This window comes from Nelumbo lutea, chromosome 6 (assembly GCF_056320005.1).
Source record: "Nelumbo lutea isolate HS-2025 chromosome 6, American lotus-T2T, whole genome shotgun sequence".
Lineage (NCBI taxonomy): Eukaryota > Viridiplantae > Streptophyta > Magnoliopsida > Proteales > Nelumbonaceae > Nelumbo > Nelumbo lutea.
The window spans coordinates 50,889,541-50,914,317 of NC_142689.1; the positions used below are offsets into that span (position 1 = coordinate 50,889,541).

Genomic DNA, 24,777 nt, shown 5'->3' on the forward strand with positions numbered 1-24,777 from the left:
GTTTCCTACCTCATAACAAAGAAGGTTAGCTGTCAACACCCAATTTTTGCTCGGTTCACCGTCTTAACCTCCAATTCACCCAAAACACCCGATCAGAACCTTCCGACCTCTCCAAAACACCCAAAAACCTAGAAAACCCAAAATTTATCCTAATAGCCCTCAGATCCACCGTTAAACTTGTCCAATACCAATCCGGTGGCCCCAATCAACCCCTACATACATTTCAACCACTAGATCTGACCCCACCATCAAACCCAAGACCTCCCAAAATACCCACCTGTAAAATTTCATCCCAAAACACCTTTTCTTACCCCATCATCGCACCAAGATTCCATTTTAAGACTCAAGATTGACCAGCTTCCAAATCTGCCTGATCCGAGCCCAGTTGGCCCAATTTAACCTTACCAATCACATCAGACTGACCGAAAACCCTGCCCCAGGAAATTTCATTCAAAACTACCCCAGTTTGCCTCTTCATCTAAAAAGATTTCATTTTAGTCAATCTCACTAGTCCTCACACATAAAACCCCCATCTATAGTTAGACCCATCTGAACCCTCCATTCTTGACCCAAAATCTTAGCCATTCATCCAAAACCCCGATTTCACCACCCTATGACCTGTGTAGCCCAGAGTACCAAAAATTACCAAAATACCCCTCAAATCCCCCAAAATCACAGAATTGCCCTCCCCCATTATAAAACCAAACTGAAGCTCTCAGTTAACCTAATCTAGAGGAAATTAAGGGGAGTACTATTCATTCTTTTCTCCGCTCGAGCCAGCAGTGAAGCAACAAAGGATCTCCTTCTTCCTCCAGCTTCTATTGACTCCCATTCATTCTTCTCTCTCTCTCGGTTTTTTCTCTTTCCTCTTCTCTCTTCTTCTTCTTCTTCCACCGGATCTAATCTCAAACACTAACGGCATTGTTCACCTCCTTTATCCAAACCTAGAAATACAGCGGCAGCATGGCAACGCGGCGGCGAACGAACCCCCTTCGATTGCTCCTTCTCACCCTGTAAAACCCCTCCTCCATTCTCTTCATTCATTTCTTTCTCTCCCCACATCCCTTTCTCCTTCATCGCCTATTCCATCGTCAACGTGAAGCAAAGGAGATGCAGAGCAAGCTCCTATATGAACAAAACCCCCTGTGCAAATGAAGCGTTTCATGTCTAATCATCGGTTCTCCTGTCTTTATCTTCATCGTCAGCTTGTTCAGTAGTGTTGTTAATTGAAGCCTCCCTCCTCCTCAAGCTCCCCTATTTGAAAATTATTCGCCAAAAACCTACCACTGGTGATTGGGAGACTGAAACTCAGTTGAAGTTAGCCCCGTCTGATCATGTTGGATTGAACTCGACAACGTTGGTATTCCCGTGCAGATAGTCCTCAAGCCACATTCTCCTTGGGTAATTCCTCCTCTTATTCTGTGTGTTCTGGTTTTCTTCCTCTCGGTATTTTATCAGCATCTGTAGTTGGGAGTAGAGGGAATGGTTTGACTCAGCCTAGGTACCTCTTGGTACCAACCCAGATTAGGCTTAGGATTTCATTTTTTTCTTCTTCTTCTTTGTTACGAGAATAAGTTGTTTCATTCGTGAATCATGTGATTAATCTTGAGATTTCCTCTTGTTATTGTTGTCGTTCTTCATTATCACAGATTGTATTTTATTCTACCTTCCCTCTAGAATTAATCCCGTCGTGCTAGGAAAAATTAATGCAATAGCTGTTAGTATAGTTCAATTAATTGTCCTAATTTATTTATTTGTTTTAGAAATTAGTATGGCCTATAATATTTGAATCTTTTGTAGTGTTTAGTTGGTTTGTATTCTCTCTTGTTAATATCTTTCATGCATGTTTAATCAAATCCTTCTGGTAGTTAGATTATACTCTCTTGTTTGAGTGTTTCTCCTTAAATGAATATCCCACTGAGCAATATCTTTCATGCATGTTTAATCAAATCCTTCTAGCAGTTAGATTATACTCTCTTGTTTGAGTGTTTCTCCTTAAACAAAGTGGTCAAGAAATTTTCTCTTTTTTTTGAATTTTTTATTTTTTTATTCCATGTCATTTTTTAAAGAACCAATGAGATGCTCTCCTTCCCCAACAATCTACTCCTAAAATTTATCCAAAACTACCTCCCCCACTTTCTCCTAAATCATCTCCAATTCGTATTTATCTCCTAACTTAATAATGATTTTTTTACAAAATTAATAATGAAATTATTTAATAATAAATAAAATATAATTTTATAGATTATTAAATTAAATTAATAATTAAAATTATAAAATTTAAATAAGGATATTATTTAAATAACTAAATAATATTTTCAATAACCAATTTCACTTATATCAACTAATAATTCTAGAAAAATAACTTTCAAAAAATTAATATTCATTAATAATGATTTTAAAATCTTAATCAATACTTATTAAATATTTAATATACTAAAATTAATATTTATTGTATTTTTAGAAATTATTTATAGTTTTTTATAAATATATGTTCAATAATTATGTATAAATCTATATTTGTTTTGTTATTTAACAGAAAATTTTTAATAATTATTGGATATTGAACTATTGTTATTTAAATTTTTAAATTTAATTTATTATACTCATTGTATTTATTGTATTTTTGTTGTACTTTATTCATTGATATTTATTAGATATTAAACTATTATTTGAGATTACAATATTTATTGACTAACTTAAATTCAATTATTGTGCATTTTCGTTATAAATTTTTAATAATTATTGGATATTAAACTGCTGTTGTTTGTTAGAGATTAAAATATTAATTTAGATGAAATTAGGAATGCTGATCACGGCTTGGTTTAGTTTGGTTGTAAGCTATTTGACCACCAAATCAAAATGGTCAGGTTGGAGAGTTGGTTACCTAAAATTTACTAACCATTAGTGAAAACTAACTAAATCGGGTTGTATTGGTTTGGGTTGATTTTCGGTTTGCTCAATTGGTTTAAAAGATTACATTGAAAACTTGATTTTAAATTTTAAAAATTACATTAACATTATTAAAAAATAAATTTATAATATAAAATATTTGAGACTAAGAAATATTTGAATTTTCCCTCTTTCCCATATTAAACAATTATATTTAAAAATGGCCACATCGAAGCTAATCCCAATTTCAATCGAAAATATTAGAAACTAAGCAATTTGGGTTGAGTTGGTTAGGTTGGTTGATTTCACAAGTTCAATGAACAAGCTTAGCTGAAATAAATTGTTGTTATTTTTGTATTGTAAAAAGTTATTAAAAATATTATAAAATATAAATAATTAATCATTATTTAAAAAGTTAGAAATATAAAACAATTGTATATTCTTATGTGTTTTATTGTTTAGCTTTCCTTAACAAATCCCATGCATCGCACGGGCCCCCGCTACTATATATTAAAACAAGGCAGTGAAGAAATTTTCTCCATTTTTTAAATTTTTTATTTTTTTATTCCATGTCATTTTTAAAGAACCAACGAAATTATGCAATAAAATAAAAAAATTAAAATAAAAAAATCATAACATAATATTCAGAAAAGTAATAATTATATATTTTTAAAAATTAATAATGAAATTATGTAATAATAGTACAGACTTTGAAATATTTAATAAAAACACAAAAAATAATTATAATAGATTTAATAATATTCATATTATTAATAGTTTTATATTTTTACAAAATTCATCACGAAATTATGTACTAACGATATAAATTATGATTTTCTAGATTATTCAAAATAATTATATAGAAAATAATAGAAATTTAACATTAAGAAATAAAATATTATTTAAATATTACAATAACTAAATATTTTAAATAATAAAATACTGAAAATAGAGAAATAATTATATAAAAAAATTAATTATTTAAATATTTCAATAACTAAATACCTTAAATTAAAATAATGAGTATTTTTTAAATATTTTATATATTATTTAAATATTTAAATAACTCTTTATTTTAAATAACGAAATATTTAACATAACTATATTTTAAAAAGTTAAAGTAACGAAATTATATAATAAAACAAAAAAAAAACAAACTTAAGATAAAAAAATCATAACATAATATTCAAGTTCATAATGATTTAATATTTTTACAAAATAAAAAATGTAATTATATAATAATAGTATAAACTTTAAAATAGTAATTAAAAACACAAAAAAATAAAATAGATTTAATAATATTCATATTATTAATTATTTTATATTTTTACAAAATTCATCACAAAATTATGTACTAACAATATAAATTATGATTTTCCAGATTATTCAAATTAAATGTTATTCAAATAATTGAAATTGAACATTAAAAAAATAAAATATTATTTCAATATTTCAATAACTAAATATCTTAAATAATAAAATACTAAAAATAGCTAAATAATTACGTAGAAAAAGATTTACTTATTTAAATATTTTAATAACTAAACATATTAAATTCAAATAATGATTATTTTTTAATATTTTTATTATTTAATTATTTAAATAACTAAATATTTTAAATAACCAAATATTTAATATAACTATATTTTAAATATTTAAAATAAAGAAATTATGCAATAAACTAAAAATAAATCTTCAGATAAAATAATCATAACATAATATTCAAATTAATAATAATTTAATATTTTTACAAAATTAATAATGAAATTATGTAATAATAGTACAAACTTTAAAATATTTATTAAAAACACAAAAAATAATTATAATAGATTTAATAATATTCATATTTTTAATAGTTATATACTTTTAGAAAATTCTTCACGAAATTATGTACTAACAATATAAATTATGATTTTCCAGATTATTGAAATTAAATTTTATTCAAATAAAAGAAATTTAACATTAAAAAATCAAATATTATTTCAATATTTCAATAACTAAATATCTTAAATAATAAAAATACTAACAATAGATAAATAATAATATAGAAAAACATTTAATTATTTAAATATTTCAATAACTAAATATCTTAAATTCAAATAATGAGTATTTTTAAATATTTTAAATATTATTTAATTATTTAAATAACGAAATACTTGACATAACTATATTTTAAATGGTTAAAATAACGAAATTATGCAATAAAATAAAAAACATAACATAATATTTAAAATAATAATAATTTAATATTTTTACAAAATTAATAATGAAATTATGTAATAATAGAATAAATTATAATTTTATAGATTATTAAATTCAATAAATAATGAAAATTCTAAAATTAAAATAAGGATATTATTTTAATGCTAAATAAAATTTTAAACAACCAATTTCACTTTTATGAATTAATAACTCCAGAAAAATAACTTTCAAAACAAATATCATTCATTAATAATAATTTTAAAATCTTAATATATATTTATTATGCTAAAATTAATATTTATTGTATTTTCAGCAATTATTTATAGATATTTATGATAAACATATTTTCAATAATTATTGGATATTACACTATTGTTATTTAACATTTTAGATTTAATTTTTTATACTTATTTTTTTATTGTTTTTTGTTGTACTTTATTCATTGATATTTATTAGAGATTAAACTATTATTTGATATTACAATATTTGTTCACTAACTTAATATAATTTTTTAGTATATTTTGTAACTATTGTAATTATTTTATTTTTATTAATTATTTATTTTATTTTCATTATCAATATATTTTCAATAATTATGTATTTTCGCTATAACTTTTTAATAGTTATTGGATATTAAACTAGTTTTATTTAGCAGAGATTAAAATATTGATTTAAATGAAATTAGGAGCATTGATCACGACTGGTTTAGCTCGGTTGTAGGCTATTTGGCTAACCAAATCGACATAGTCAGGTTGAGGAATTGGTTACCCAAAATCTACTAACCATTAGTGAAAACCAACTAAATCAGGTTGTATTGGTTTGGGTTGATTATTGGTTAGCTCAATTGGTTTAAAATATTAAATTGAAAACTTAATTTTAAATTTTCAAAAATGACATTAACATTATTAAAATGGCCAACTTTCTCGTATTAAAAATTATATTTAAAATATAAAAATATTACTATATATCTATGATTGGGTCATTCTATTTTGGTCAATTTACAAATGGCCATAGCGAAACTAATCCAATTTCAAATAGAAATATTAGAAACTAAGCAATTCGGGTCGAGTTGGTCGAGTTAGTTGGTTTCATCAGTTCGATTAACAAGTTAGTTGAAATAAATTATTGTTTTTTTATTGTAAAAAGTTATTAAAAGTAGTATAAAGTATAAATAATTAATAATTATTTAAAGGATTCGACTATGATATGGAAAAGATATGATACCTGAAAAACAACTAACCAATAAACTGGAATCATAAACGTTGTAGCGAATCGGTGGTATTTATCAAAATTCACAGGTGGGTTTTGATTGGTCAAAACTCTTTCCATATCATTTCTTTTCCGTATCATAGATTTCCCCATATTTAAAAAGTTAGAAATATAAAACAATTGTATATGGCCATTCACTAGAAATGCTTGGAAGCCTTCACGGGTGGATTTTCCAGATTGTTCCACATTCTCTACTTGGAAGCCTTCATAGAAATGCTTGAGTCTATGGCCATTCACCTTGAACGCTTTGGAAGTTGCTAAACTTTGAATTTCAACTGCACCATGAGGAAAAACATTAGTAACAACAAATGGTCCAATCCAACGACAATGCAACTTACCCGAAAACAGACGAAGCTATGAATGGTAAAAAAGGACTTTTTGACCAACTTTAAACTCCTTCCTAGAGATCATTTTATCATGAAAAGCCTTCGTCTTTTCCCTATAAATTCTTGCACTCTCATAGGCATCATTGCGAATTTCCTCTAACTCTTGTAGTTGCAACTTCCGGTGCTTTCCCCTTTCATCCATCATGGGTGGGTTCAGCATTCTTTGTGGTTGACGGGAAGGTTTTGCTCCCTCTTCAAGTAGGATACGATACATGCATTTAGATGGGGTGATTCATTCAATATCTGCAATCGTCCATCTAATAGCCGTCTTATGCTCCTTAAGGACCTACACGAGCTTTTTTCTTGTGGTGTGCTAAGGCAACTGGAGATGATCACTGGTAACGTCTCTCCATCTCCAAGAAACACATACTTGAGGTGACTGGGGAGAGGCTTCAAATCTGGAATAGGGGCCTGCAAAACAGAGGGTAAAGGTCTCCCATTAGAAATTGGTAGCGTAATATAAGGAACATTACATGACTATTGTAACTCCAGAGAATTATTCAATGCTGCAACAGTTTCTTGCAAATTAGAACTCAAGGTTAACTCCACTTTCTCAGGATGCTTATTAATGGAAATTTCCAATCCATCTTTCCCATCAAGTTCAAAGACTTCCTGTGCTAAAGAATCAATCACATCAATAGAATGAACATGATTATCATCAGTAGGATATTTCATGGCATCATAAATATTAAACTTAACAATTTTACCATCAACTTCCATGGTGAGTGTGCCACTTTGAACATCTATCTTAGTCTTGGATGTCTTTAAGAATGGTCTTCCTAGCAAAATAGGAGTGGTTCGATCACCATTATCCATATCAAGCACGTATAAATCAACAGAGAAAACCAAATCATTTACTCTCACAAGAACATCCTCAACTACACCCTTAGGATAGGAATTAGATCTATTAACCAATTGAATCACAACACCAGTTTTATTCAAAGGTCCAAGTTTTAAAGAAGCATATATAGAATATGGCATGATATTGATGGAAGCTCTTAAGCCTAACATGACATTCTCAATTCTAGTGTTACCTATCGTGCAAGGAAGAGTAAACATACCTGGATTTTTGCACTTTTCAGGGAGTTTTCTTTGAATGACCGTGGAAACATTCTCCCCTACTCTCACCTTCTCACATCCTTTCAATTTTTGTTTCCTCTTATGTGTACACAGTTCTTTCAGGAATACGGCATAATGAGGTACTTGTTTAATAGCATATAAAAGGGGAATATTTACCTCGCATCTATGAAAAGTTTCATAAAAATCTTTAAACTGCTCATCTTTTCTAGGTTATGCCAAAGCTGTTAGACAGTTTTGTATGCCCTTAGCTTCAATCAAAATTGATGTACTTTATAAGTTTATTGTAAATGAATAAAAGTACATATTTGATTCATGTTCCCTTGGTATGTTTCTGTGTAATACCCTTAAACTGGACACTTATTGAGACTCGTGTTAGTTTAGAATGTTCACAGCCAGTGGGTCGGTCTGGGGAGACCTATCCTGACAAGGCTGACACTGCGGTGCCACCAAGTCAGTTGGGGTGGCTTGTTTCAGCTACCGGGGTGAGACCCTAGGCACATACAGTGTGGGATTAATTGAATCTTTGAACTGGACCAGATTTCCAGTATTGCCCTGGACCTTGGAGATTGATGAGAAAAACTGAAAAGTTACACCCGACCCCTAGACTCGATTATGATACTACACTAGGTATTGGATCAGACTGTCTTTGATGTACCAATCAGTGAGATCCTTAGCGGGGGTCAAAACCTGGGTATGTTGTGACAATCCGAGAATTCATCTGAGTGGGTGATCATAGTGACAGGATTAGCCCCTTTGTCGGACAAAGGTAATGATCGGGGATGCACTCTCACTATTGGAAACCAAGACTGCCGGCAGCCGATTTCAACCGTTGAGATTTGTTTTGCAAAGTATATTTTATATGAGATATAAAAGTATATATATTATGGTTTCTAAAATGTTTGCAAAAGGTTTTAATTCCCAGGATCCGTATAAGTGGAGAGTGCAACACTGTTCCTTGCAGTCGAGGGAGAGGTCATCTCTTGTCGGGTAGTGTATGATCATTATGGGCTGAGAGGTTAAGTGTAAGACCATTGAGGATAATACCTGATGGGCTAATCTTGCATCTGCCCACAGTCCTTGGGTGTTACAAGGTGGCTTGGCCCAGGGACCACTTAGGGTAAGTGTTGGGCCCATAGAGCCCATTCGATGGGTTTCAGGGGGTGCACTGTCTTTAACAGTGTATTTGACCAGGCCTTGTAACAAAGGCTGGGCCGAACCCATGTGACTGATGTGTAGATCAATGCTTGGGTCCCACGCCATACAAGGAAGCTCAACTGGGTAGCAATTAGGAAGGTTAAGTGAGCACATAAGCTTAATGGGCCTAAAGCCCATTTCGAATTGGGCTATTTATTTAGTTAATTAAAGGGGCGAATTCTGAGATAGATTAGCAGATAGGATAGGGTCTTAACCCTATCCACTCAGAGAGTCCAGATCTGAATGTGATTCAGATCTAGAAACCTCCTAATGGAATTAGGATAAAGCTAATCTAATCTGCAGATAAGATAAGGTTTTAACCTTATCACTAGAAGAGAGGGCTGATCCAAATATTATTTGGATAAGCACCTCCTAATGGGATTAGGAGCTGATCTTTTCAAGGTAACAAAAAGGAGGGGGTGGCAGCCTTGAGAGAGACCAAGAAACACATCAGATCCTCTTTAGTGCTGAAATCAAGAAGAGAGAATTCTGCACCCTGCGAATACTCTCTTGCCGCCTCCCTGCTCTTGCCGCCCTGTTTGCCAGTTCGATCTCCAGTTGTGGGAGAAGTCAAGATTGGATCTTGACATCAATTCTTTGAGAAAGGATTGAAAAGGGAAACTGTGCTCACGTTCCATCCTACTGTTTCTTGTGAAGGACAGAGTTCTTGGGGAAGAACACTGCTAATTCTGCTCCATCCTGCACTGCGCCATCTTCAGTGGGAGCAGTCTTTGGATCCTTCCTTGGGCGTGAACACCTTCGTTGGGAGATATTACTTCTCCGTATCAGGTATTATTCTCTCCCATTCCTTTTGGTTCAGATCTGGTTCAGTTTAAGGTTCAAGATTGATCCTTGAAAATATGATTTTCTAAATAGGAAATGTGACTCCCAGTTGAAGGGAGAGAAAAATTTTTGAAATTTGCCCCTTATTCCGCAATCTTTGGGCGTCCATGGGATGGATCTCTCAACCCTTTCAAAAGCATTAGGCAAAAGAGGTACCAGAGAATCAGAAAGAGGTGGAAACTTACGCTTGGGTACTTCATCGTCATTGGGAATGATGTCTTTCTCCTTTTCTTGCTTTGACGATGCAGGGGCTTCCTTTGTTGGAGTTTCAACCTCCTTGCCACTTCTCAAAATGATTGCACATACATTTTCTCTTGGATTCACTATCATTTGAGAGGGTAATTTCCCTGAACTCCGCACCTCTAACCGACTAATTGCAGTTGCCATCTGGACCATCTGATTGTCCAAACATTGGATACTGGCCCTCGTCTCCTGCTGAAATTGCAAAGTATTAGTGGCAAGAGATTTAACAATATCCTCTAAAGGCATACCAGAATTAGAAGTTTGGGCTACTGTTGTCTAGGGGGGTACAGCTAATATTGCTGGAAACTCGGGCGGTTGTGTGGATTCCTATAGCTGAGATTGGGGTGATCCCTCCATCCTAGACTATATGTGCTCGAATAGGGACCATACTTCCTTTGCGGTTGCCCCGAAAATCCACCTGCCGCATTCACTTGCTCAATGGGCTCCTCTTGAAGAGTTGGACACATATCGGTTGGATGCCCTACTACCGAACAAATCCCACAAGCCTTCACCATTTGCATATTACCTGCAGCCATTTGATGAACAAGAGAAGTTAGACTCGCAATTTATTGTTCAAGGGAAGAGAGATTTACCTCATTAACATGCTTTGATGGAGGGTCAAGCCTAGAGCCAAATTGTTGAGAATTGGCCGCCATATTTGCAATCAAGTTTCTCATGGCCTTAGGAGTTTTGTCCACTAAAGCTCCTCCACTAGTAGCATCAATCATGCTCCTATCAGTGGGTTGAAGACCCTCATAGAAATACTGGATGAGTAGCTGCTCGCTGATTTGATGATGGGGGTAGCTTGCACATAATTTTTTAAAATGTTCCCAGTATTCATGTAAGGACTCCCCGTTGTACTGCCTTACACTACAAATTTCTTTTCTAATATTGGCCACCCTTGAAGTTGGAAAATATTTCTCCAAAAGTAGCCTATTCATCTCGTTCCATGTGGTAATACTCCTGGAGGGTAGATAATAGAGTCAATCCTTAGTCAAATCCTTCAAAGAAAACAAAAAGACTCTTAATTTAATTTGTTTTTCAGTCACTCCCGTGGGTTTCATACTCGTGCATACCACATGAAACTCCTTCAAATGCTTGTGAGGATCCTCACCTATAAGACCATGAAAAGTGGGCAAGAGATGTATCAGTCCAGATTTTAATTCAGAAGTAGCATTAGCATCTAAAGCAAGAAATGTTATGTAGAAGGGTTGTTGATTCAAATCAGGGGTGGCAAGCTCTTTCAGAGTTTGATTTCCAGCCATGATTTCCTCCTCTCTCAAATCAGAACTACTAACAAATAGGGAATCAAAAACAGAATCATTCTCTTTAGAATGACTTCGAGCTTCCCTCCTTAAAAACCGAGTTATAGGCATAAATCAAGGAAACCCTAATAAACCATGAACGACATATCATAAAAAAAAATCTAGAGTGATGAAAATAAATAAATAAATAAATAAAACAAAAAAATATTCTACGCTAAAACACAAACAATCAAAGTGATATCTAATTTTTTTTTCAAAAGTTTCAAGAACAAAACAATGATCACAATATGCACAAAAATTGACTAGAAAAACTCCCCATCAACGACGCCAAAATTTGGCGTGTTGTCATAGGCATGCAAAAATAAAACATTTACTCCTAAAACAAATGCAGTAGTGCGAGTAAGGATCGTTCCCACAGAGAGTATCTAGCCTAGTTTTTGTGCTGCGTGAACAAAGATGGAGGGGGGGTTTGTATGTAACGAAAACCAGAATTAAAAAGAAAGAAAATCAAATGAGAAACAATGCAAATCAAAGTACTGAAATTAATCAAAAGAACGAGTCTTGGTCTAAGTCGACATCCACTATCAAAATTTCACTACTGCTCATCGATGCAAAATATATCAAATCAGACTTTGAATATTCATCATAGGAATTATTTTCCTATATCTCCCTAATCACAGTTAATCAGAAAACAAGTGATTCACTTAACCCTTACTACTAAACAATCCCTAAACTAGCGTTAAAGATTTAATCCAACAGTAGCCTTAAGCATTAGAGATCGATGAAGCTAAACAACACAAGCACAAGTGGTTGCATTTAATTCAGTCGAGTGTTCTTCCTAAGATCTAACAATTTCTGATGTAGCAAATCATTAAACCCTAGTTGCTTTGCAGATTAGAGGGATCAAACATTATGGATCTGATATTTAACCTAGCAGTAGATTGCAACGAATAATAAACTAGTAGGCCTCCTAGCAATCAGACGAAACAATCATAAACATGATCATAGAAGAACATTCGATATTCAAAGCATAAACCAAGTATCAGAATTGAGCCACGCATGGTCATGGTGAAAACTCCAGAAAAATCAGAGAAGAGAGAAGAGAAGAGAAGAGAGGTGCAGTAGCCTAGGTCTGATTGTCTTCTTTCTTGTTTTTCCTTCTCTTCTTTTCTTTTCTCTCTACTTTCCATTCCCCAAGAGAAACCTACAAAATCTCCTAAAATTTCTCTAGATAACAGTCTCCAATTCTGAATTATTAAGAAAAAAATAAAAAATAATCTAAAACAAAGTTCTAATGTAAGTGGGAGAGTGGTGATTTCGCATATGAAAACTTGAAGACTAAGGAACGTTTCCAGCACGTCAGCAGTGCGGTTTCAAGTACTTTGGGCCCAATTTCGACCTCGATGAATTTAGTATCTATTAAAATTCAAAAGATAAAAGTTTTAGATCTTTTCCTTATCGTTCCAACGCATCTTGAAGCATCGAAATAGGAGTTCAGATGAGAGAGTTATGCCCAAATTACGATATGGTGTTGAAACTGTCCAGAATTACCCGATTAGCTTTGTTTTTCACTTAACGCCTCCATTTGTGCCCTAAATCAAAATATAAGAATAATGAGTCCATTTATGCACTAAATAAGTATAAAAGACTCAAAATTAAGGGAGAAAAATATGATATTTTGCATTCTCATCATCTGGTTATTCATTTTCTTTTACTGTTGTTATCTCTGATTTGGTTGCTCAGTTTAATCAATGGTTTGAAAATTACTCTGGGGATGCTTCGACAGAAAACTGATTATTCATTTCAGGTAATAGGGTATAAGCTGATTGAGTGTTATCTTCCTTTTAATTTCAGAATTTTTTTTTAGGTTGACTTGCTTTTCTTATACATCTCATGTATCATTCGACTTCACCAATTTGATTTTCTTTTGCTTTTCTTTTCTTTTTTTTTTTTACTTCATTTTACACTATTTTGTTTTATGCAAAACCTTCCATCTAAAAGAGGACATTCATATTTTCTTTCTATTCAATACAGTCATGATAAGTTATAAAATTTTCTTTTGTCATAATCTTGTTCTTGTTAGTTAGTTGTCTTTGGCTTAAGGTAGATTGCTAGTTGCTCTTGATTTGCATTAAAGTGCCAATGAGCCCTATATGGGCCCCATCTATTTGATCCAGGAGAGGGGTGCCTAACCCCTTCCCTCTCCCATTTGAGACCTACCCGGATTGGTTTAACCAGTGACTTAGGCTTTGGAGTCACTACAAAAATAAAAATGCTTTTTGAAAATCATTCCTGGAGGTCCCATCATGATCACCTCTAGTTCCTAAATTGATGGATGGCAGCTCCATTTCCAGCCCAAGTGGCAAGTGAGCCGGTTTTTCCGATGTTCACACTCGTGCATCTCACGGGTCCTCGCTAGTATATAATAAAATATGACCATGGTGTTTCTCTTGTGATGCTTTGTTATTTGTTGGTTTGATTCATTGAATAATCATCTATCTTGTGTTTATGATTATTCGAAATCAACATGTGGGCCCCACCTATTGGACTCGGGAGAGGGGTGCCTAACCCTTTCCCTCTCCCATCCTAGTCTTACCTGGACTAGTTTGGACTGGTGCCTTGGGTTTTAGATCACTATTAAAATTAAAGCTCATTTTCGAAGGTCCCATCATCTCTGGTTCCTAAACTGATGGGTGGCGACTCCATTTTTAGCCAAAGTGGCAAGTGAGCCCATTTTCCAACGCTCACAATTATCAAATAAAGCCTCTTTATTGAATCCTAACTCACATAATTTCAAGTCAATTGCGAGAATCAATATTCCACAAGATTGAGAAAATACCAAAGTCCATGAATAATCTTTCAAATCTTAATCGAATTCCTCAAACCCCAAAATATTTTTCAATGTTTCTTTAAACATTGTATTTGTTTTCCAACTTCAAGTTCAACCTTAGTTTTTACTTTATAAATGCTTTTTCTTTTAATTTTCGATGGAGGTCCACTAATTTAAGGCATTCCCCTTGCATGACCTATTCCAGTTGACCATAGATTCTTTCTTTCTTTCACATCCTTGCTAGGTTCCCTTGACCCACTCCAAGGAAGACATCCTATCTAATCACCTACACATCTAGCCTTCTTAGGACTCATTCAATCAGTAGCCACCATAGAATTAACAACCCTAGCACTTCACACCAAGTCTATTACCTCAACATCACCCAAAGCACCCTACACCCTCGCAAGTCAAGTTTAACCTCGACCCGTTCTTGCTTAGGATCCAATATCTAGTTAGCCAAGTCATAATAGCCTCAATAACCCTAGGTGCATACTAAGCGCAGGTCGGTTTGTCATAGTCTTCCATTGTTTTTCCCCACACTTCATTATTTGCATGAGCATATCGCATGTCATCGCATGTTGCATCCCTAGAACTAGTCCTTAGCCCACACCAATTTATTCCCACTCGTTAGATGCCTACAACCTAGATTGGTACCTTTACAGAACCAATAATATAGGCCCTTTAGACAACCAACTTTAAAACATCAACACAAATCAAACGAAGGTCCAAATCCCTCTTAAACTAAAAAGAACCCTTTTAGGATCATCATGGAGCAAGCCTCTCATCAACCTCTCACCGAGCAAAATTTGTTAATTGTGCCCTACCAAGAAGAATTGGCTAGGATGAAGGAAGACTTGAAGGACTTACAAACATCCCAACCAGAAGAAATAATTGAGTTCTATGCTTTATCTCCTCACCCTAACCTTGACAAGGATCTAGAGCTCACATCCTCCTTTATTGTATGGACATGTCTCAGCTTGAATTTAAGAGCCTATAAGGAGCCACTTTGGATTGGTATACCCAGTTCAACCTAGACACTCGGAAGACATGGAGCAAATTGGTGAACATTTTGATGATCTAAAACACCTTAGAGAGACATAGGAGAAGTTTTCCAAGATTTTCATCAATTGCAAAGGGCTGGTGCATGCATCAAATGGGGAGTTAAGGACAAGAGAATTCACCTATTATCGAAGAACCTACTGCAGTTGCTACCATACATTAACCTTCCTCTTTAACTCATAAATGTCAAACTTTAACTGTAAAGAAATGATTCGCTTCCCTCCCTCTGCAGTCTCAATTGCTTCCACAACCGATCAAGAGTAGATATCTAACACTTTATCACCTATGCCAATTCCTAATCCCCTACCAAAGAGCCTCAAGGACTGAGGAACTCGATGAATAGTTGCACTTTTCTCAAAGTCAGCATCCAAGATCTAATCAATATTAGAGAATATCCCTTAAAACATAACTAAAATATGTAATCAAATTTAAGAACAACGACTAGTTTGATCCCTTACAAGGGGTGCATAGGCAGCCTGGGCATTGGTGCTTGGGTACAACTCGGATAACCAAATAAAATAATAAAACCTTAGGACCCTCAAATACACCTAAAACCCTAGGTTACCACCCAGACACCCTCTGGGTACCAACCCAAATAGTCTAGGCATTGCTTGCATCACCTTTGCATTCATTCCATGCATGTTTGCATTCCATTTGAAGTCTAATGCTCCTAACAAGAAAGATGACTACACCTATCAGAGATCAAGACAAAATCCAACAAGAGATCGAAGAACTTCAAAAAGAAGTGAGCCTATTAACCTTGAAAGTTGATTTCTAATCTCCCGCATAGGAGCAAAACCACCAGTTTTTGTTTCGAATTCTATGCCACCGCCTCAACCATCCAAGAAAGAAGTGAAGAAGTTCAGTCCTCTACCTTGCCAATCTTCTAAACTTTTGCCCATCCTTGGAAGCCTCATGCAGATCCAAAGAATTTCAACTAGAAGGCTCACAGTGCCTACCATCAAGGACTAGGACATGAAACCAATAAATGCTGGTGTTAGCACCCAATTTTTGCTCGGTCCCTTCACCCTATCTCTTTGTACACTTCTCTTAGACTCTAAAAACTCAAAAACACAACCAGATAAACTTTATACTTTCCAATACTCAAAATACCCTACTCTGACACAATCCATAAGACAAGTAACAACCTTGAGGTCAACATTAGCATCCGATCAGACATCATTCCCAGACTTGAGAAACTATAACTTAGTTACACATCAATTTTCATGACTAAATGACAAAGATCCACCAATCATCACGCCAACTTCCTTTCTAATGACCTCGATCTATACGACATTCAAATTCCAACTCCTACAAAATCAAACATATCCATTACACCAAAATCACTAGGAAGCAATCGACTAGCAAATCTCACTACAAATTTACGATGAGCAATCGCAAAAACATCAAGATTCCATTCTAATGGCCCTGAATGATTACCCAGATTGACCATATCTTTCTCAGATCAGAACCATCCACTTGACTCCTCCCCTCAATCCATGCCTACCCACCAAATTGTAGTACAAAATTGACCTGTTTAACCTTCCATCAAGCCAAGATCCTATTTTAGCAAATCTCTTTAATTAGAGCTTACCATCCATTATCCCAACTTCATATGACCAATCAAACTTCACCACTATGTTCAAAGACCCAGAAAAACCACAACATGTCAAATTTCATGACAAAACATCTCCATTTGACGATTGAAAAAGTAGGATTTCATTTTGGGCCCTCTCGTTGATTGGAAAACCATAAGCTAAGACCATGATATGAACTAAATCAATTAATCTATACCTCTGATCAAAGATCCATCACTTCCACTAGACTCAAGACTATCAAAAGTTCCAACCCACCAAATTTCATCTCATAATTCCCTCGTTTGACCCTTCATCAAACAAAGATTCTATTTTAGCAAATCTCATTGACCCAAACTTGTCAGACATAGATCTCAATCATCCTGGCCCTTTTTGTCCGATCAGACCTCACCACCGTGTTCAGAGACTCAAAAAACCCCAATATGCCAAATTTCGCATTCTAATTCACCCAATTGACCATTAAACTAGAAAGATACCATTTTGATGCACTAGATTAAATTGTCACGTCATCCGGCCCAACCTGAAGCCTTAAAAGGGTGATGGCTGATGTCAGGCCCATTCTTGACCCATTAGAACACTTGGACCAATGAAACAAAGTCTAATAGGCTTAAAAAGCTCAAAATACCAAACAAACCCTACTTAAAACCAAGAAAAGATAAAATAAAATTTAAAACTTCATCAAATTTACATTTTCTGCCACTAACAGCCCCGAATACGAGACTGCCATGACAGATACGCCTTCAGCTCCCACTCGCTGCACAAAACCCATAAACCACCCCCAAATCAAAGAAAACATTTCACCAAACAGGAAAGCTTGACTGGGCACCTATTTCTTTGAAGAATCTTTGCCTATTTTAGTGAAAGAACTTTGCTCAGTCACAAACACTATAGCTGAGCGAATTTCAGACCCATCTCGCTCCATTTTCTCTATAAATAGAGGTCCAGCTTGAGCTTGAAGGGGGGGACTGAAGAGAGGGAGAAAAGGAAACCTAAGAGAGGCCTTAGAAAGGAAAAAAAGAGGAGAAAATGGCAATTTTCCAACTTCTTTAACGTACTCATTCTGCTTGAAATCCTGAAATCCCTGATGCCAAGCTCAAGCCTCACCCCCTGACTCCCAAACATCACACTAGAAATGCTCAGCCCAAGTTTCATTTGAAGTACCTAGCTGCCGGAAAACTCCCATCAAGGTACATACGAAAGGTATGCTTTTTTTTTTTTTTTCTGGGTTACTTGAAGTTCTAAAATGTTGGAGAACCATCGGTTTCAATTTCTTCTTAACTGAGAATAGAGGCAGAGAGGTGAGGGTCTTAGGGAAATCAATACCTAAGACCCAATAACATCACCTCAAAATTGGTCTTAAGAGAAGGTGAAAGCATATTCCTCTAAATTTAAGAAATTCCTACAACCATTTCCTTTCCTTAGAAAGAAACTGAACCTGAATAACTCTCGTTTTGGGCTGCTACAACAGCTTGGAGAGAGGGGTGCCTAATATCTTCCTTCTCCCAATCCTTAGATCCCAAAATCTCTTGGTTCTGTGCCTTTTCCATGAAGGACAGAGTCACTATCGAATACTAAAATCAAGATTTTCAAACCTAAAAATGAGGGCCCAATTCCTCTAAAAAATGGGTGGCGACTCCAACTCCTTTGAGCCGGCCATGAACTTCTCGGAGCTTATAGATGGAGACACTACTGGGGACAACTAGAACCTTTATGGGGTGTTGTTCAGATTTAGTTTCATTCTTTTTATTTTGTGTTGGTAAGTTTAAAGCTTGCTGGTTTGTGATTCAAAATCGCACCTCAAGAAAGATGGGCGTGATAGACCTTCCCAGCATAATCACCCAAAGCCATTCCATTCCAAAATTACACTTGAAGCTTCACCCAGAACCATACCTTTGTCGAAATCGCAACCATGGTCTCACCTAAAACACTTCTTCAAAATCGTACCTCATTTCATCTCTATCACAACATTAAAATCTAAAATCACACCCCCATTCATGCTCATCGCAACCCAGAAGTCTAAAATCACAATTCCTTTCAACCTCTTCTGAACCCAGAAGTCCAAAATCGCACTTCCTTAGAGCCTCATCACAACCTAGAAGTCTGAAATTGCACTTCCTTAGAGCCTCATCGCAACCCAGAAGTCCAAAATCGCACTTCCTTAGAGCATCATCACAACCTTAAAGTCTAAAATCACACCCTCATTCATGCTCATCGCGACCCAAAAGCTCAAAATCGCAACTCAGTTCACTCTCATCGAAACCCAGAAGCCCAAAATCGCAACTTAGATCAACCTCATCGCAACTTAGTTCAACCTCATCGCAACTCAGATCAACCTCATTGCAACCCAGAAGCCCAAAATCGCAACTCTGATCAACCTTATCGCAACTCAAATCAACCTCATCACACCCTAGAAGCTCAAAGTCACAGCTTAGTTCAATCTCATTGCAACTCAAAAGCTACTCATCGCACCTTCTTCTTGCTCATTACACCTTGGAACCTACCCATCGCATTGTACTTCAGTCCTATCGCACCTAATCGCATCCATCTACCCTCCCCATGCTGGTTATCACACCGCACCCTCTATCATAGCACACCTTCTTCTTGCTCATCACATCTTGCTCGTCACACGTTGGAACCTACCCATCGCATTGTACTTCAGTCTTATCGCACCTAATTGCACCCTCTGTCACACCTAATCGCACTCGTCTAGCATTTAACAAGCCCCTTGTTATTTTCTTTTGTTTTTGCTTTTTTGGGGTCTTTTCCTTGCTCGTCACAAGTTTCCAATCTCTTACCCATTGAAAACCATCAAAATAAATCACCTTGTGTGGCTTGCCTTCATGCAAAATCTTGAAGTCAATCAAAGGCATTCACATGGTATAATTCGAAAAAAAATCGCAAAAGAAAAAAAATACTTTTAGTTCGATCACTCCTAAAATCAATTGTAGAGTTCAAAATTCTTTTACCCCCAATGTGTGGTAGTATGTCCAAAAGTACAGAAAGCTTGATGAGTTGTGACTAGACCACCTTATCCTCAAACCACCCTTAAAAAATCCAAACCATTACTAGGGGCATTAGACTTACTTTAACACCATACATATTGCACCATACAGTTTTCAGTGCTCGAATTATCAAAGTTTTAATGCGCAAGTAACTCCAATACGAAGGGATCTTATTACCTATCAGAATGACAACATGCACTATAGCAATCACAAGACCTTTGTTAAGTCTTCAAAATGGTTTACTAAAATGATTTCAACATCAAACATAAAAAATCAAAACCCGTAAAAACACCAAAAAAAAATCAAAATCCATAAATTTCCATCAAATATTAAACTTTCATCAAATATTTTCAAAAATCAAAACCCGTAATAACTCTAATAAAAAAATCAAAATCCATAAACTTCCATCAAATATTTAAATTAAATAACTGATTTCAAAAATTAAAACCCATAAAAACTGAAACAAAATCAAAATCCATCAAATATTTTCCCATAAATATTTAAATTAAATAACTGATTTCAAAAATTAAAACCCATAAAAACTAAAACAAAAATAAAATATTTTCAAAAATCAAAACCCATAAAAAGTAAAAACAAAAATCAAAATCCATATTAAACTTCCACCAAATACTTTTAAAAATGAAAAACTCAAATAAAAAAAAATCAAAATCCATATTAAATTAATAAACTTCCATCAAATATTTTAAATCCATAAATCAAACAACTAATTCAAATCAAGAGTCAAAATCCATCAAATCAAATAAATTTCAAAAATCAAAACCCATAAAAATCCAAATCAAAGGTCAAAAAGCATCAAATATTCAAATCAAATAGGCAATCAAAAGCCAAAATCCATCAAATACTCCAATCAAATTAAAAAATCAAAACCTATAAAAATCCAAGTCAAAGGTCAAAAACCATTAAATATTCAAATCAAATAGCCAATCAAAAGCCAAAGTTCATCTACTATTTAAATCAAATAAAACCCGTAAAACATCAAATATTTTCAATAACCAAAACCCATAAAAATTCAAATCAAAACTAAAAAAACCAACGGATATTCAAATCAAGTAGCTAATCAAAAGCCAAAGCCCATCAAATATTTAAAACAAATAAAACCCATAAAAAATCATATATTTTCAAAAATCAAACCCATAAAAATTTAAATTAAAAGCCAAAGTCCATCAAATATCAAATATTTTCAAAAATAAAAACCTGTGAAAATTCAAATCAAAATTTAAAATCCATCAAATATTTAAATCAAAATCACGACCTATAAAAAACTCAAATCAAAAACCAAAATCCATATGAACTTAGTAAAATTTCATCAAACATTTGAATCTAATAACAAATTCGACCTTCAACATCAATTATCAAAAGCCCAAATTGGTAAAAAAATCAAATCAAAATTCGTAGGCTTTCATAAAATCATCAATTCAAATGCCACAACAAAAAAAAGGTCAAACCCACACAAACTCAACCTATAGGCATCCAACAAATAAAAAATTTGAAATCCATAAAAAAAACGTAACAAGCTTCATCCCATACATAAAAATATCAAATCCTTCAAAACATATGCATGCAGTGATCAAAAATCAAACATCTACTAAGGGTAGCTATTTTTAGATGGCACCAATATGTTTTTTCTCATTTTTGCTTGACAGTTGCAATTGCCTTCCAAGGCTTGGGATGGTACAACACCTTCCAAACAAAGGTTTGGCACTACATCAACTTCAACCTTGACTGGAGTTCTAGTAGCGAAATCCCCTCCTACAAACTCTAGGCCCTCACAAAAATATTCATGTGCTCTTATTCTTTGTTGTTCGGCAGCCTGCTACCTCCAACAAAGAGGGGCAGCTGTTAGCACCCAATTTTTGCTTTGTCCCTTCACCCTACCTCTTTGTACCCTCCTCTTAGACCCCAAAAACTCAAAAACACAACCAAATCAACTTGAGACTTTCCGAAACCCAAAATACCCTCCTCTAACACAACTCACAAGATAAGTAACAACCTTGAGGTGAACATTGACATCCAATCAAACATTATCCCCATACTTGAGAAACTACAACTTAGTAACACATCAATTTTTAGGACTAAACAACAAAGATCCACCATTTATCATGCCAACTTCCTTTCTAACGACCCCAATATATGCGACATTCAAATTCCAATTTCTCCAAAATCAAACATATCAATCATCCCAAAATCACTAGGAAACAATAAATTAGCAAATCCCACTACAAATCTATGATGATCAATCACAAAAACATCATGATACCATTCTGATGGCCCTGAATGATTACCCAGATTGACCATATTCTCATATCAGAACCATCCACTTGACTCCTCCCCTTAATCCAAGCCTACCCACCAAATTGTAGTACAATATTCACCCGTTTGACCTCCCATCAGACCTCACCACTATGTTCAGATACCCAAAAAAACCCCACCATGTCAAATTTCACAACCAAACACCTCCATTTAACCGTCCAAAAAGTAAGATTCCTTTCCGGGCCCTCTCGTTGATTGGAAAACCATAAGCTAAGACCATGATCTGAACTAAATCAATCAATCTAAACCTCTGATCAAAGATCCATCACTTCCATTAGATTCAGGATGATCAAAAGTGCCAACCCACCAAATTTCATCCCAAAATTCCCCTGTTTGACCCTTCACTAAACAAAGATTTTATTTCAACAAATCTTGTTAACCCAAACTTGTCAGTCATACATCTCAATCATTCCAGCCCTATTTGTCTGGTCATACCTCACCACTACGCTCAGAGATTCAAAAAATCCCATCACACCAAATTTCACATCCTAATTCACCAATTTGACCGTTAAACTAGAAAGATACCATTTCGATGAACCGAATTAAATTGTTACATCATCTGGCTCAACCTGAAGCCTTAAAGGGTGATGGCTGATGTCGAACCCATTCTTGACCCATTAAAACACTTGGACCAATGAAACAGAGCCAAATAGGCTTAAAAAGCTTACCAAACAGATCCTACTTAAAACCAAGAAAAGACAAAATAACATTTAAAAGTTCATCAAATTTATATTTTCTGCCACTAACAGCCCCGAATATGAGACAGCCATGATGGACATGCCCTCAACTCCCATTTGCCGCACAAAACACATGAAAACCACCCCCAAATCAAAGAAAATGTTTCACCAAACAGGAAAGCTTGACTGGACACCTATTTCTTTGAAGAATCTTTGCCTATTTTAGTGAAAGAACTCTGCTTGGTCACAAACACTATAATTGAGTGAATTTCAAACCCATCTCCCTCCATTTTCTCTATAAATAGAGGCCCAGCTCGAGCTTGAAGGGGGGGGGGGGGGGACTGAAGAGAGGGAGAAAAGGAAATCTAAGAGAGGCCCCAAAACAGAGAAAAAGAGGAGAAAATGGCATTTTTCCAACTTCTGTAACGCACCCATTCTGCTTGAAATCTTGAAATCACTGATGTGTTTTATTTCTTTATTTATTGTTTTGATGATGATTCTTAATGGTTTTTACAATAATTGAGCTGAATTTCAGGAAATTGGGAATTGGGACAACATAAGGTTAAGAAAACATAATACCTGGTGAGATGGCACCAAGGGGAGGAGGACTTCGGCCCACCAAGGAGAAAGGCCCAACAGCAGCCCTATGGGAGGCTCCAAAGGGCGGCTGACTTTAGCAGAATTAGAAAGGAAGACTCTAATCCAAAGGCTGAAAAAGAAAAGTACAAAAGAAAAAGAAAGAGAAGAAATTAGGGTTCAACCCCTTGACACAAGAACGAAAGGGAAAGTGCTAGGAGAAGGATCACAAGGCTGTTGAATGCGAATTGAAGAGGAGATCGAAGATTGATGTAGAAATCCTAAGTTGTCTTCTTCTTTGATTCTACGAATTTGGTAACCTAGATTCAATTAGGGTTTAATGGTTTTTCTTTGTTGAATCTTTTTTTCTTTCTATTATGTGAACCATGATGGATGTTAATTCAAATTTGTAATTAATCTTTTAAGCTAATCCAATTGATAGTGATCCAGTCTTGGGATTTCTTGATTAGGATTTTCGATTATAAGAGTAGTTTTGGCCGAACTGTTCTTGTTTCTTGGATTACATAAATTGCTTGAGAAAAGGTTTAGGTAATCAGATCAACTGATCAATAAAATGGATTGAATGTATCTTAGAGATAATATGCATGATTCATTTGGCATTCATTCAGCAAGAATTGATTTCCTTCGAATTCTTTGTCCTTAATGCATCTATGGCGATTAAATTCTTGATAGAAATATAGGAATTGTTGCTCATAGATAGAGTGGGCTGTGCTCTAGAGAGACTGCTCATACGATTAGGAATTAGCCAACCCATGACTGAATTCAACTTTGGTTGGATATCTTAATGGTATAATTTCTGAACCGGTTTTGCTAGTATTTTCGTGAAGCAATTCCTCTCATCATTAAAGGCGGTTTGATCTAAGAATACTTAGGATAATTTGCTAATTAGGAGTTAAGTTTTTCTTTGTTAAACCTTTCAGATTGTCAGATAACAAAAGGCTGATTTAGTACTAGTAGTTGTTGGATTAATCCCTATGGGAACGATACTTTACTCATCATTATATTACTTGATCGGCTAGTGCACTTGCTAGTGACTTCTAAACACATCATGTTTTTGGCACCTTTGCCGGGGATTATCACAACAATATTAGGAACCATCTACTATTGTTAATATGATTTTGTACAATATGTTCATGATATGTGTGTATTAGTATCTTTATGACTTTGACTTGTTCAGTTTATGACACGTAGAAGTGAAAAGGAGAACATCATCTATGATCTAGAGATTGAACGAACTCTCCACCGTCGCCTTAGAGCTTCTAAGCATGGGAAAGCTAGGGAAAGCTGAAAGTACAAAGATGGCCGAGCAAAG

General features: G+C 34.6%; 1 long non-coding RNA gene and 1 other non-coding gene across 2 annotated transcripts; both read left to right on the forward strand.

Annotated features, from left to right (window-relative positions):
• Positions 1-726: 726 nt before the first annotated feature.
• Positions 727-23,926, forward strand: LOC148848869 (uncharacterized). The gene is made up of 2 exons (XR_016101138.1): positions 727-1,401; positions 23,404-23,926. It is a non-coding gene; the product is annotated as an uncharacterized LOC148848869 (long non-coding RNA).
• LOC148848870 (small nucleolar RNA R71) lies at positions 10,896-11,002 on the forward strand. Its single transcript, XR_016101605.1, has one exon. It is a non-coding gene; the product is annotated as a small nucleolar RNA R71 (small nucleolar RNA).
• Positions 23,927-24,777: the final 851 nt, after the last annotated feature.